Consider the following 16,784-nt stretch of genomic DNA (forward strand, 5'->3'; position numbering starts at 1 on the left):
GATGTTAGACATTTTCAAAATATAATGATCTTCTGTTATCTCATATCTCCATTTAACTATACTGCATGTGTCAAGCAAGAGTTATATTGTAGGTCTGAATATTTGCTTTCCTTCAGAGTGCACTAAGGGGGCTTCAATCATTTCTCTTCTTTTACCTAAAACATTTAGTACAAATAATCTATAGTCTAAATACAAATTTATGCCTTTTAAATACAAAGAAGGGCGGACAAAGCATAACAATATATGTATTCTCCAACTGCAAGTCTACAATACAGGATTACCTAACCAAAAGTTCAAATGAAAATTTCTATCATGAATAAGAAAAGAAAATGTCTATATATGGAATTGGTGCTTAAAGACAAAACAACTTCTATACAATTCCAGTTTACTACCTAGAAATTTTTAGTTAAGATTCATGATCCCTGAATGCAGCACGGTGCCTTGCAATCTAGATTCCGAAGCACGCTTTTTTAAATTTATCAATTAGGTGATCTACAAGAATAATTTCAATCAAGTAAATAAAAATGGGTTGTGTGCATCAATCACCACAGAGTGAATAGCAAATGGGTTGTCAGCTAGTTTCCCTGTTCATTCAGGCCAAGCCACATGAGGTGTTTGCTACCGATTTTCTCTGTTTTAATCTTCTACTGAAATCTTATCTGCCCATTTTGTTTTCTGCTCAATCAATCAAATGGCCATAGCAGTAAGAAGTAACATGAAGTACAATAACTAAACAAAACAGAGGTGAACTGACCATGTCATAAATTAACTCAACATTGATAGTACAATTCCGTACCACATAGCAAAGGAACTATATTGTACCAAAATTATCAAGTGCAGCTTAAGCAAATAACTCAACATACATAAAAAAAACAGACCGATCTCTTGAGAAAATATGAGTGCAATTGATCCACATAACAATGATGCATCATGGGGAGTACCTGCCTACTATATCCAATCATGACTTCTTCCATTTTAGATGATAATTTAGACCCCATGATTTTCGTGGCTTGATCACAAAGGCATGTTGTATACAGACTCTTGACAATAACGGCCTGCAACACATTTTGCTCCATCAAGGAAATTCCATAGTAGATAGCCCAACATAACCAAAACTATATTTTAAAATAGAGAAACATTTTATTTTCATAAACAACACCATTTTGTTTATAATATAACATATTATGCAAAGAAAATGAATTTTTAACTAAGAACCAGTCATCCAAATAAAGCCAACTCGGTGTGTAGCCAAGAGTAATAAGTATACTTAAATACTCCTAGAAGGTATGTTAACATAATTATGAAATGAAAAGGTATGTTATCATGATGATGAAATGAAAAGGCATGTTTCATACTTTGTCTTTGCCTGGCTCCTCTTCTCACAAATAAAATGTTATTAGTACTGGAAGCAAAAACTCGCAGTCTTCTCTTACATGACCTTCTTGCAGAGAGGGGGAGAGAGACGTCCAGGATAGAAAATTCCGAACGACGATAATCTATTAGTCATTCATCACTATGAACTTATAAGTGTGCACCGCAGCTGAAATTTTGTATCCATTTAAATAAGGAGAATATCATGTAATTAAGATGATAAATCACAATCAGTACCGTATCAGTAGGTTTTTGGGCCTTGGACACACGAGCAACCTAAGGGACAAAACTATAACAGAGAACAAACAACATGTTGTAACATGATATCACATTGGACATTACGAATATAGAACCACAAGCAAGACCCTTACAAACAACATGAAACGTAGACTTACATCTTGCATGTACACACCCTCTAGTAGTTGGATTAGATCCTTGGTCGACTGGCCTTTAACAGGTATTATTTAACCTCCCTCATTCAAACAAGCTACAGGCAATAATCAGCGTATAATAGAGGATATCTAGATCATCCAGTCAAGAAATGTTATTAAAAGCGACCTTGCGCAAAATTTCATGAATGAAGTACCAGAAGGGCAAGCCATAACCTCCAATTATACAATGAAAGACAATCAAGTGCCTGAAGTGGTATTTACATTCCCATATTGATTTTGCTAACAATGTTCCGGTAGGTTTCTGAATCTCTAACAAATGGTAAACTACAAATCTGCTATGTTCTCCACCTTCGAGCCTAAGGTGGTATGGGGAATGAATAACATGTGGCGTAACTTCAGGGAAATCTGAATTTCACAAGATTTTAGAATAAAGTGAGCCTGCTATTTCCCTATTAAATAGTGTATGTGCTGCATAACGAAAATAGGTTTCTGCGCAACCACATGAGACAGTGATCCCATATAGATAGCCGTCCTGGTTGACATTTGCTTGTGTGTTACAGTGAAGGTACACATGATTCTTGAATAGATAAAATATAAATGTTGTACCATATGACAATATATATAACAACATAAACTTATTTTATCTTTCTCTTTCTCAACAAGTGATCAAATAAAAATTTTGCTAAATTTGTAAGGAACAATTGAACAAAATATATGAACATATATTTTCGCATTGAATTACAGTGAGTATATGAACATGGATGCTCACCAGTTGAGATGGTGGCACCCTTGGCTTAAATCTCACTAATCTTCTGGATAATGATATAACTGAGTGTTGACTTGGAAATTTTGATATGTGAAGGTAGCGAGGGTCATTCCATCCTCCTTGCCAATCACTGTCTATCAATAAGAAAAATCATCAAATTCGCATCGGCCAGACAACACCAAAAAAACATTTCAATGAGCATATGTTCGATGAAGATTTCGCACTTGTCAAATCGAGTCATTTCAGATCTGGGTAGAAGAAAAAAAGCTACAGCCTGATATACATAAGCTAATATTCTTGATCAAATATGTAGCATGAATACCTTTGGATCTAGATTCCAGCACAAGAAGAGGCACAAGAGAAAATAGGCACAAGAGAAAATATCAGTTGATTCGTTCTGAATATGGGTGAACCGACTCGAGACCAATGTTGATGATAAACACACCCAACGTAGTTCCCAGCATGTGAACCTGCGAGGTAAAAAACTATTTGTCACCTTCTCCTAAGTTTGGGACTACTACAGTAGAAGGTTTAATGGTGTTCCTCCTTTTTGCAACAGATATGAATATATTTATAAAGCATGTATGCTGAACTGCTAGTTTGTAGAGTTACATACCATCTTTTGTTTGGTACAAACATTTAACAAGTCTATCTGATGTCAGTTCTAATTCCATTCTCCGGAGAACACATAATATCACAAGCTAAAATAAATATTGTTATTTTGAGCACTAAGCCTCAATTTTAAATTTGCTGGAAAATCATGAGAAGAACAATACATCTCACAGTATGAGCATATGGAACAATTACCTCTCACACTTTTGTGTGACCATTAAACAAGATTACCTCAACAAAAAAACATAACCAGAGAGCCTTGCAGGAATCTTTAAGCCAGAATCAATGGTGCGACCATACTACAAGCACATGGTATATAATACAGAATCTCACCAGCAGTTCAGCGATGCAACAAGAATGCTACCATACAAATTACCTGACTCTTCTTATCCGAATTAGGAAAGGTGTGATATTGCATGAATATACTGTTGGAAGAAAAAAGAATTAAAATTCAAAACTTTCTATGCTGAAAAATAAATTCAGTATAGAACAAACCTGAACAGAACTTACTGCAACATTTTGACCGCTCCTAGGATAGTAATTGGTGTAGGTTTTTTTGCAGCGGTTTCACACTTATCTAGGTTGCGGTCCCTGGCGACATATATAACTGGGTCTTTTATGGCTAATGTTCTGACTCGAGCAAGCTCTCTACTTACATAGTAGTCTTGTCTGTGACTTTAAATGGGTGAACTTGGACCTGTTCGGCTGTTCCCTAGCAGCAACAATTGGTCCACAATTGTTCCATAGCCTATACTTGACGACTGCTCACATTGAGGAACCTAGACAGAGATGAAATTGATTCAAGTCGATCTGTCCTTCTCTTTGTCTTGCTCGCTAGACGAGACTTTGTACCCAGGCTCTAAAAAAATTCTGGGTATGCCACTGTATGGAGACACAATCGACAGCACCCCCATACCACAGATCGGGATGATGTTGATGGTGAGGCTGAGCGCGGCAGAGAAGACCAGTTTTCTGCTCAGCGCCACATGCAATGGCATCACAAAAGCGTTAGATTGCTGTAACATCTCAAAATAGGGTTCAATCAGAACCAAGCAAACTGCCTAGCCTACCTCAGACCACGGGCATCATGGGGTCGACAACCCTGGCGTTGATCCATGCGAGAGAAAACTACCATTTATTTCCCCTCCGCGCAACAACGCGAATTCCAGCTAGGGGTAGATCTGGATAGGGTTTGTTGATGGAGGAACCAGGAGGAGTAGTGCGGCGGCGACAGTGTTGGTCCGTGTGGTGATCTGAAGCGCAGCGGAGGGCAGGGCAGGGCGGCGGCGGCGACGGCTGAGGGCAGGGTGGCAGCGGCGACGGCTGACGGCAGGGCGGCGGCGGCGACGCCGACGGCGAAGCGGCGGCGGCGACGGCTGAGCGCAGCAGAGGGCAGGGCGGCGGCGGCGGCGGCTGAGGGCAGGTCGAGTGATTAGGGGGTGCGGTCCTTGTTTGTGGAGCGGAGGTGGATTTTTCCCCAGGTGATCCTGTCCCGGCCCAAGTTGGTGCGGCCCATGTTGGCGCGAGCGGAACCGGAGACGACGACGACCAAAATTGACGTATTGAGAGAGGATGGCAGAATAAGGAACCACTTTAGTCTTTTTAAGTAGTAGAGATACTAGTACAAATGCCCGTGCGTTGCCACGGGTATTCAAATTTTATTTCTCAATACACATATAATTCATAACTCATATAATTCATAACTCGCTATGAAAATTCAAAACAGATTAGGGATATCATAATGTATCACAACCTGATAACACTGAACACAATACAAGACAACATTGTTTTGCATTGAGGTACCACAACTTCTACAGTGATGAGGTTTAGATATCCAACAAACATGAGATGATGTCTAAGATTGAAGTGCAATGAATGCATGAGAGCGTTGTGGTCTAATGATACTCTTCACTATCTATCAACTATTTTTACTATTATCATGTATACATCAATATTTGGCAGCTTTGTTTTTTTTAAATGGGTAAACACTGGCATCTAGGTAATAATATTTAACCATTTAATAGTTACCGGATTACTGGACAAAAATCTTATGTGGCCATGTGTCTTCAACAGGACAATAACACTTTTTTTTAGGGGGGCCAATAACACTTCTTGGCAAGAAGTAATGTAATGACCCAATAAGGCCCATATTGTTACAAATTTTACTGCAGAAATACATTTCAGGAAATCATATCAAAACTTTGATAATACATACGTTGGCACGATGCATATTTAACATGTTAGTAGTCAAATCATAATAATTAGAGTCACCATTTGATAAGCAGAGAGTTATCCACTTTTCCACTACAATTTGTAGCAGTAAATATATAAACACGTAGCAGATTAAAAAGATATAGATAATAAAGCTTCACCCAGTGCCTGCATTTTGGTGCATTCTTCTTTCTTTCCTTGGTCTTTCGTTCTGCGATATTCCAAATAACTTATCTAATTACAACAACTTATATAATTACAATGTATTAACCGCTAATTTTATCAAATCTCAGGGACATGATCTAATCATGAGGGTAGTATTTTATCATAACTCATCATGCGGTACCATAACTCATCATTTGCAAAAATGCTATGGCAGCACGCATCAAGTATTCAAGCAGATGTCTATTCAAAGTATCCTCTAGACCATGATCATTCACTTTGTGACTGCAACCACAGCTTCCATCAAATATAAATCTATTTATCAGACTGGATTACATGGCAGCTCTTAGGGAGAAACAAATTGATTAAAATTTAATCCAATCATCCTGGCTGAGCAAAAAACTGAAGAACTATACTCAAGCAGAATTTCTAAAACAAAAAAAAGGTGTATGTAACACATTTTTCTTAAATATGCAATCCGACGTGAAAGTGCATTACAGATTTAAGCGAAACATGCAGTGAATAAACACCTCTTCTCACAGTACTCAGGCATTTGATACCAATACTTCAAAGGAAAGACAAAATTTTCAAGCCCCAGTTTCCAGTTCTCTAGTCTGGATACATACTCAGAGTATCACTTTCTGGATTGGGTTGTAGTGCTTGGTGGCCGCTAGCGACGCCGTATCGACCACTTCTTCCCCCTCGACGAGATTTCACTGCACATACCTACAAATCAAAAAAGAGAAACATAAGACCACACAGGGTCATATCTCCTCAATAGGATTGGCAAGCTACAACTATGAACAAACTTAGTATTATTAGTTGCAAAAAAAGTAGTAGGCCTGATTTTTCTTCTCAACAATAGACTGGTAGCCTTTTTCTAATATTATTTCATTGTGCAAAATATCGTACTGACTTTCAATCCACTACCAAAAGTCACAAAAAAATCTGAAAATTTTGGTACACATCATTGTAATATCCAGCATAACCTATGGTGTAATGGCCTCAGCTAGGATTCATGGGATGGAGAATTAGGATTGAGTAGTAATCAAACCAGTGATTTGGTCTATATGGCTGATGTTGCAGACTCGGCTCGGCTTAGTCCCGCTGCCAGTGGATGCGTGTGTGTTTGTGACTGTGACAGGTTATTCTCTTATGCTTACTGACTCCAGTTTAAATTTAGTAATAATAGGACATTATAACCTTCTCTTAATTAACCTAGTCAAGAAAAAGTCCCTATCGTTAAATTGAGTTGTCAGGAAAATCATGTGATACAAATATCTATCTCAATTCTCAACAAGTGTTCATATGCGAAGCCCTAGACGAGTTATCTCAAAGACAGGTTACATGTCAGCAGTCCTAAAGCGGTATGCATAGAATTCACATTCCAATCAAATTACTAATCTAAATGCATGCGTGTCAAACACACAGAAATTTACATTGATGGAAATTTTTGAAAAATCAAGAAACATGTAGGTTAATTATAAAATTAATATGAAACAAGTTCAGAAACATATTTATTCACTAACCTAGCAACTGACTTCCCTGGACTGCACTCAACCTGCTTGGGTTCAACAACCATTGCCAGTGGTTTGGCATCGACACTGTAGTCGGGGCATTGTCCAGATTGCTTGTATCGTCATCCATTGGTTCGGTGAAAACCTTAGGCACACGATTTCTCTTGAGCCACATCCTCCAGCTGTGACACTCAAGTTACGCCACCTGTCCTGCACAACCAGACCATAATAAGATTTATTTACACTCCATGATACACAGAGACATTGGTAGTTGTTCCAGGAAGCTCGAGGCTATAGCGACAGACAGCTAAATGAGAACTGCAATTGTTTGCTCAAACTGGTAAGCAACTTAGTATCTTAGCCAATATATTTAACGAAAACAATAAAACCCATTATGATGATCTGACCATCACTTGTTTCCCAGGACAATTAGTACTCATTATTTTTCATCTACAGAACAGAATCCAAGAATGTAGTAACATCAGCAATACCAGAAGAGGATACAGCGTTGGAAAATTTTAAAGCCAACTTGTTATGCCATCAAAACTATCCTATTTACATGTGGGAGGTTGAACTCTACAACCTCAAATATGTGCTTCTTCAGTAGTTTTGAAGGAAATGCACACCAGTTATTTTGAAGGAAATTACACCTTCTTAGTTTGCCCATTATAAAATAAAACATGATTCCGGCATCAGTCCAAGGATTCATGCCTTAAGCGAAAACAAGTAACCTCCGATAACAATCCATAATTCAAAATTACACGTGCTTTATTATACAATAATATATAGACCATAAAAAATCATATTATTAACAATACTTATAAACATATACTATTATAACTTTTCAGAGAGCCTATTTGCCACACACACAACAATTAGTAATGTTATTAAGATGATAAGGCAATAGATGCATTTATATTTAATTATACATGCACCCATTCCAACCAAAAGTGCTCCGGGTGCAGTCTAGATGCAAATAAGGGTCTGCGAAAGAGAGGACAATGTTATCTTTAATGCCTTCGAGGATTGCAATAATATTTCATTCCATTGAATTGGCTCAACATTTTGGGTACTTGAGAACTGCAAGCTACCAATTTTGTATTCCACTGAAGTAGCTCAAACATGACATTTGTCCTTTCCTATTCAAAAAGCATGTTTCCACATCTACTTACCTTCAGCCTGTAGGGGCATTTTGTCAGAAACCCGCAGGTGTTTATACGGAGGAGGCAAAACTGTTCTAGGTGAATCTTGTGATTTGCCATGTGTCATCTAGACACAAAAAGAAGCATCATCCTTGTCTCTTGATGCCCTCAGCTTGTATAGATATAGGAAGGGAATTTAGATGTTGCATGCTTGGTCTACATACTGAATTCACTCAACATTCTGCAACAAGAATGCTGAAAACAGAAACATGAGAACGTTATGCTATTTAAAAAAATATTCTGTAGTAAGAAAGCTCATTTCACAACTTGGAAATGAGGACGAATTTCAAAGGCTAACATCAATCTAAGTATCAAAGGGTGATCATTTTTCGGCTGATGTTTCTTGCAAACAAAAGGTTATGGGTTGGTGGGTGCTAAGGATACTCCGTACTTGTGTACTCCATGATCTCTACTGTCTAGTGCTTAGACTAAGTCCTGGTCCATGCACCAATCGTGCTATCGTGTACATGTCAGTGTTAGTTACGTGTATTTGCTTATATAAACCTTGTCAATCAATGAGAAGTATCAAGTTCAGTTTGCATTATATCAGGGATGGAGGCCTTGCTAAACATAATAACCTGAAAAATCATGTACACCTATGATCAGGCACTATTTTTCAGAAGATCTATCATTATCATATACACCGTACCGTGAGGACCCAAATCCTTGTTGAATGCACATAAATCCCACATATACACGTATGACCAGGAACCTATTTCTCAAATAATAGCAGATTGGCAGGCATGCAAGTTTTGATGAGGAAGAGGAAGAGAAGAGGAAGAGCACTGACCCCGTTGGAGGCCATGGCCTCTTCCTTGGAGAAGGCCCCGAGCCCCTGATACTCCCGTCGTCGTTGTGCACGGGAATCTCGGTTTGTGGCGAAGAAGGCGTCGATCTTGGCAAGTTGCTGGTCCGCCATGCCCACGTCCACTTGGCGCGACATCGAACTCCCCGAGCTTGCGATGTGATGTGTCTCTCCCCAGATCCGTGAGAGGTAGCGAAGGTCGTAGGCGGAGACCGCGAGACGACACAGCGCCGTCGGCCGTCGTGGAGATGCCAAGGGGACGTCGGGCTCGAGGCAGCGGCGACCAAGGAGGAGCTGGAGGGAGTTCTTATGGTTCATGGCGACCTCCAGTTGCAACGCCCCGACCTTCCGGTAAAGAATCAAGAGGAACCGCAGGACGGGGTCGCGTTCCTCCTGCCGGAGGAGGTATGTGCCGCTGGCCGCTGGCCGCCGGCCGCCGTAGATCGACCGATTGAGTGGCGGCGGGGAAACCTAGAAGCGTACCCTGTTTCTTCTATCTGCACTTCCTTACTTCCTTGTTCTCTCGCTGGGTGAAACAGGGGTGACAAATTGGGCCAGGCCCATAAGGGGGGGCGACAAATGAAGCGGTGTAGGAAGAGCCGACGAAACGAAAGACGTATTGTGTATGGCAGAATAAGGAACCACTTTAGTCTTTTTAAGTATAGAGATAGAGATATAAATGCCCGTGCGTTGCTACGGGTTATCAAATTTTATTTCTCAATAGATATACATAAATCATAGCTTACCATAAAATTTAGAAACAAATCAGGGATATTATAATGTACTACAACATGATAATATCGAACGCAATAACAAAACAACATTATTTTGCATCTACATGGTTTCAAGTTATAGATCTTCTTACTCTGTCACAGTAAGTTTCACACCTGTGTTCTGGGCCGTTATAACTGTCAATTCAACAACATCTCCTTTTAGATGTATTATTGTCTCACAAAACATGATTGCCGCAAATACAAATATAATTGAAGGATGGTATGCAAAAAAGACATGGATACACACGAATAAAAGGGAGCGTTATTATTTGGCATGGTGTTGTGCCACTGGACCATTATCCATAGATCAATACATATATGAACATACATTGATAGCGATACAAGCGGGAGGTGGGACAAGAAGATATACCCGTTACAGGGCAGCGTATCCCTTGCCGATACAAGAAGGACGTGGGAGTATCCCTTGTCGCTTTCATCGGCCGCGTCATCCTCCTAGCCTCAAACATTTCATTGTACATATTAAATCAATATCAATTTTATTATATGAGAGTGGATTTTGTACTTACACGCATGGGTGTTTTTTTTTTGTCACCATCCATTTATTTCTTGAAATTCGTGCTCACCATAATAGATGAAAAGATTCATTTCTCTTATCTTTTTTATCCGAATCTAAAGACGGTGACGGAAACATCCACACCCATATGTGTAACTACAAAAGTATTTCCCTATTATAAGTCTGTCTAGATACTTTGAAGTAAGAAATATTGTAACGCAATCAAAAGCACACTTATCATATTATCAACGAAGAACTTGGCGGAAAAGTAGGAATACAATCATATTAAATGGGTGCAAGCGTGTATGTTAGCAGCTCGAAGAAAAAATGGGGCACCTATGTGCTGATTCTTGCAACGAACATTGCAAACTATCTCATCGCCATAGGAGGCATCCACTTTGCATCCCGCACACCTTAGAAGCTCTTTCATAGGCTGCCATGCTTGGTAGAAAATTGAGTTGCGCACCCCACAACCATAAACTGACATTATCGCCGCAGACACCAAATCATCACCATATTAGGGAACATAATGAATAAAAGTAAACTGCAAGATAATCAACAAGGACATCACTTGTCTCAAATCATGCCCCCTCCCCGCACTTGACTGCAAAACACTGATGTAAAGTCACGAGGATAGGGTATAAGAATGATAGCTAAATGCATATGTAGGGGGCTGAATCAGTATTAACTTGGTGCAGTTCCATCTCAAACTTATAGCACAGAGAGGACGCTGAATACCCAACTGTAATAAAATGAATGTGCTTGAATAAACAAAATCATGAGACTACCTTTGCATGCACAATACATTCCTTTGAATGGTTGTATATTTAAATTACAAACAATGCAATCGCCATTAGAATATTTATGGCCCTATACATCTGGTTTCTCAATCAACTTGAAGGTACTATTCCTGGTACTATCCTATGTACTGCACAACTCCTTAGCTATGCTTACTCTAAAACTTCACTTCCTTTTCCAGGAATAATTTTCTAGGGAAGTAAGGCATTAGCATTTGAATCTTGACAACCAATAACAAAAGGTCCATCCAGAACATGTTTGTTGACGGCATGACTTTGCTTGGTGTCAGTCTCGGAGCTAGCATAATTGTTATAAGCACCAGAAGGTGACCAAATTGGCCTCTCCAAATATATGTTGATGCCACTCGCAGTGCTGACAACATTCTACATATGCATCATTTCAGTTACTATCTGCAGTGCCTAATTAAAATATATAACCAAGAATGAGCATTGAACTCACCAAAATCTGCAAGCTGACATTATGTGTTCCTCCTGTTGCGGAGTTCATCCCCGATTTCTTGTTTCACCAGTGTATCTTGAACTACATTCAGAGGTTTCATGCTATTAAGACATCAGCATATGTTGTACCATGAGAGGTATTAAAACAAATGGCCACAGCAGTAAACACACAACTCATTTGTTTCGTGCTATTAGGAAAATTATTCCAGAGAGCAAAGCACCAATTCAAGGACAGTCGAAATTTCTTCATTAACTGAACTGAACATATAGAGAAAAGCCACATCTTAGAAAATTAGATTACCAATTCAGTCACAAAATTTTAACGCGTATGAGTTGAACAACAAATTTGATGAGGATCGGTAATACCCACTAATCCAACACAAAATTCGAGTTCCACTGTCAATTAGCCTGTTTGTGCAATCCAACAATGCATCTACAGCAGAATATCATCAACTAAAATGAACACAAGCCAGCCCACGACCAAAATTACGAGTGAATGTCTACATAGCATTCTGTCAATTACCTGAGTGTGTGCCGTCGAGCAGCTGCTGTGTTTCCACTGCCGAGCTGGAGCAGATATTCAGGCGTGGCAATGTTGAGCTGAGGCGCAACTTCGGGAGAGGTGATTTCAATCTGGCACAATGCCAAGATGAGCGAAGTGCTCCAGGTACAGAAAATTTTGAGTATACAATTAATTCACTAAAATTAAAATTTGCTAAATAAATGTGACAATCAGTACACAACCAATATTTAAATCATAATGAAATTAGGCTCACATGGTTAATTTCCAATATTTAAAGCTGAAACCCCCACGTTGCTCGAACACCCCACTATCTCCACCTCGAGCTGGGCAGGTGCACGCCTCCAGCGCTGAAGCCCTCTCCGCCTCAAGTGATCAGGTGCACGCCGCTGCCTCGGCCAGGTGCCGCACCCACCCGTGCTCCTCCTCCCCAGCTGCCAGTCACTGCCTCCATCCGCCCGGAACTTGTGGAGCTCCTGCGAACATGTCTGAGACGTCATTGCTCCTCGGTAGCTCGCCATGCTTCTCTGCAGCTCGCCGTGCTTCGTCGTAGCTTGCCATGTTCCTCCGCAGCTCGCCGTGCTCGCCATCGTGATCTACCTGCATGGATCAACATGTAGCTGAGAAACTTACTCCTCAGTTTGAAAGGTTCATCATTGTGCACATGCTAAACTGAGGTGAAAAACGCTTCATAACATCGATACTCACTTGTGCAAATTAGCAGAGTACAAAACATAACTGAATTATGATGATCAGGAGCCAAATTACCGTATTAGTTAGGAGTACTAAGTAGTGACACAAGACAAATGATTTTTTTTTTTTTTGCAAATTGGCAGAAATAAATGAAGCGACTCATTTCCGTAAACATGTTGAATATCATATAGATCTGAATTAAAAGGCTCCAATCCTTTTCTATACTGTGAAAACAAGAGTAGCTCCAATCATTTTCAGTGAATTTCTAAATGTTGCAAGTGGCTTAGGTAACAGAGAAGAGCATATACCTTTTCCTTTATCCTCAATATGTCTCCCAACAAGAACATAGCCCAGTTCAGTAAACTATGATGACTGTATGATCAACTTCCTGTAACGAATCAGGATCACACTCAATGACATTACTTTCCATATGCAGAGAAGAAGTTAAAACCATTTGTATTTTCAGTAAAGGAATAGCTATGTTTTTCGTCCCCCAACTAATAAGGTAAGTGATAAGAAGATATGACACACCGTATCTATTGCAATTCAGATACATCGAGGACATTACATTTGCAAGAAAAAGACTGATATAGTTCACCAGAAGATACTTCATATACTGGGTGGTGTTCAGTTTCGGATTCAACACCTAGACGTATAAAGTCTTCAGTTCATGCAGAAAAGCATTTTAAAAGAAAAACTATAAAGGAAATGGAAGTCTGGAACACAAGAGTAAAATAAATCAACAACAAACCTCCATGTTCATGTAGTTGGATCCATGAAGAAACATGTGTGTACCTAGAAGCAGAAGGCAGTGAGCGGTATAATTAGAAAAAAAAGGTAAACAATATGTAAGAGACTTTCTTGTTGATTATAAATGACACCAATAACAACTAATATTTGTATTCTCTGTAAATAAACAGGGGAAAATGCAGGTAATGTGCAGGTAATGTGCAAGCATTGATGAGTAAACAGAGATTTATAATTCAAGAGGTGCAGCTATATTGGAATAAATATTTATTTTTTGCTTGTGAGTTTAATTGATTATATATACACATAATCCCTCTGAGCTTACCTTTGTTGGAAAGAAAGATGTACCTAAGATAAAAATACACATAATGCATCGTGCTTGCAGAGAATTCATGTACTCGAATTTTTGAAACCCTGCATAGAAAGAAAGCACAAAATATTCAAGTAGTCAAATTTATTGTTCATTATTTTTAGGTAGTAGAGATACATCCAATTGGCAGCAACTACGAAATTGATCTAAACAATTATTGTATGTAGTTCTTGATTAGCTATCCTACTATTTTTCCTCCGATGATGATTGAGTTGAGATGAGCATATTGGGCACGATGAGATGTGTTCGACCTGATTGGGTAGTGCATGAACGTTTTATGTTAGCGCATTTGAAGAAATATAGGTTCATTGTATTGTAAGTTTGTGTACTTGGTTCTTCCAGCCAACTAACCAAGGTGCCAGAACGTTCCCTCAAAAAAAAAGGTGCCAGAACGCATCACATTGGTCATAGACAATCAATCGAGTGCTGAGGCTGGTGGCAGCACTAAGAAAGAATGAAAGAACAGAGTGCTGCAGCCTGTGATACTATCTGTAACTTACCCAGAGGAATTGAGCTACATTAATCCTATATTTACTATGACTTGGTATGAAGTACTACTTTCTAGAATTATTACAGCTTTTGGCCCAGGGTTTGTCGAATCCTTTGCTCTGGCATTTCACCATAAATGTGCTATCTCCATGTTCATACATAGCAATATCTACAAGGAATAGGTACTACACCCTAGCATACATCATACCACCACAATAACGTCAGAACAGTATCCAGAGTTAAACCTACCAATGCCCTAGATATTCTCATATATGTCATCATAGTAATCTGATAACCTCTGATGCAACAAAACAAATTGCACTAAATTAAGGAAGCTAGTGTCTTCTCGATGGATTAATAACCCTGAAATCCGCAAGTGTCAGAGATTAATAACTCTGAAATCTGCAAGTGTCAGAGATAAACTGGATCACACTTACTGAATCACAACCTACAACCAGCAGTCTTATCGTCTAATACAGCAGTACTCCAATACGGGCACCTGCAGGCGAAGCTCCAAAACTGATTGGAACCACGGCTACATCCCTCCCATCCCAACCCCACCGCCCTCGAAAGGAGAAGCGCAGAAGAAAAGCAAGAAGGGAGTTATTAGAGAACGCACCAGGGAGAGGACACGCCGCCACGCCATGGGCCCAAATCTCCAACCCCATATCGGTCCCTCCCTGCCCAGATCCGGAGCGTGGATGCCGATGGTGGTCATGAACAACATGGAGCCATCGCCGTCACCGGCGGTTGCCTCAGTGCCCGGCAATCATGCTCGGGCCCTCCCTGCCCAGATCCGGTGCGCGGCCGCCGATGGTGGCCGTCGTTTGTGCTTTGCCTCAGCGACCTGCAGTCGTCCTCCATCGGAGCCCTCTGTCGACGTGGAAGGGGAGAAGAGGACCATGTCTGGGCGGAGGGGTGAATTTGCGTGGAGGCACGAGGATTTGCTAGGTCGCGTCCACGGTTTTCACCGCTGCTGCCATCCACGCGCCCTTCTTCCATCCCCCCTCTTCCCGTTCGCCGCCGAGAGGATGGTCCCTAGGAGCCCATCGTATAACTCGGACAACGGAGCCGACAGAGGCGGCGCTGGTCTGAGATGAAAAGTGATGGGCGCGGCGGCGAGCGGGAAGGGGGGAGGATGGAAGAAGGGATGGTATGGACGAAGCGTTTTTTCGGGAGGCATGGTTTGCGGGACGAAGGTACGACGACGAAACGTATTGTGATGGCAGAATAAGGAACCACTTTAGTCTTTTTAAGTAGTAGATTATTATATATATATATATATTATTATTATTATTATTATTATTACTCCCTCCGTTCCGAAAAAAACTGCCGGACGGGCTATTTTACAGAAACAACCTTGTCTTTCTTTCTAACTCAGCCCGCACTCTGATCCGCTTTCTCCCCCATCGAACCAAATCCTGGACAGAGCCGGCGGCTGCGCCCCCCACTTCGCACAAATCACGGCGGCGCGTCGGCAAGTCCGGCACGCGCGTGCATCCCGGGCGCTCCCCCCACGAATAATTCCGCTGCATCCCGAACGGCAACCCGTCGTAGTCCCGAAGCCCTCCCACATCGCCGGCCAACCAATGCCGCCGCCGATGGCACGGTCGGCGCCCGGCTCGTGCTGCGCGTGAAGAAGATCTACACCGAGAAGAACGCCTCGATCTGGACGGAGACGCGCGTCTCCGTGGCTGTTTTCGCTCGCCCCATCCTTCTCCTCCTCGCAGCAAGGACACACTTGCCTGGACTCAAGATCCTGTCTAGATAGCTCCTGGGAACGAGCACCACGACGCGGCGGCCACGCCCGCACCACAACTTATGCCGTCCTTTGACCTGCCGCCGGTGGCAGCGCAGCTGCTCGCCGTTGCAGGGCGGACTTGCCGCCTATCCGGCGATGGAGATCCGCTGGTCTCCTTCGTGCTAGAAATGAAGGCATAAGCATATTACATGGACACTGCTGAGAATCCTCCGGAGGATAAACTCCTTCCAGCCTCCTGCTTCCCTGATCGACACGTGTCCACTTTCAGCCAAAATCCTGACGATGCTTCGTCGTAGCAAAAAATATCCCGTTTTTGCTTCATTGAAGCAAAAAACGATTCGCCTAGAAATAGAAAAGGAAAGACATGTCCTCCGACTTTGCTTCGTCGCAGCAAAAAATGTCCCACTTTTGCTTCATTGAAGAAAAAAAACGGTTCGACTAAAATAGAAGTAGAGTTACGACTCGTTCAGACTTTGCTTCGTTGCAGCAAAAAACCTTCCGCTTTTGCTTTATTGAAGCAGACTAAAAATAGAAAGAGAGTTGTGACTCGTTCAGATTTTGTTTCGTCGCAGAAAAAATCTTTTTCTTTTATTTCATTGATGCAGCGAAAAAATGGTTCACC

General features: G+C 41.0%; 2 long non-coding RNA genes across 2 annotated transcripts; both read right to left on the bottom strand.

Moving 5' to 3' along the window:
* Positions 1-5,924: 5,924 nt before the first annotated feature.
* On the bottom strand, positions 5,925-8,355 carry LOC139831520 (uncharacterized). The gene is made up of 3 exons (XR_011746122.1): positions 8,204-8,355; positions 7,044-7,241; positions 5,925-6,240 (listed from the first exon to the last, which is right to left on the bottom strand). It is a non-coding gene; the product is annotated as an uncharacterized lncRNA (long non-coding RNA).
* A 5,126-nt stretch (positions 8,356-13,481) lies between these two features.
* Positions 13,482-15,567, bottom strand: LOC127298335 (uncharacterized). The gene is made up of 3 exons (XR_007849710.2): positions 15,020-15,567; positions 13,867-13,955; positions 13,482-13,589 (listed from the first exon to the last, which is right to left on the bottom strand). It is a non-coding gene; the product is annotated as an uncharacterized lncRNA (long non-coding RNA).
* Positions 15,568-16,784: the final 1,217 nt, after the last annotated feature.

The sequence above is a fragment of the Lolium perenne genome, chromosome 5, assembly GCF_019359855.2.
Source record: "Lolium perenne isolate Kyuss_39 chromosome 5, Kyuss_2.0, whole genome shotgun sequence".
NCBI classification, from domain to species: Eukaryota; Viridiplantae; Streptophyta; class Magnoliopsida; order Poales; family Poaceae; genus Lolium; species Lolium perenne.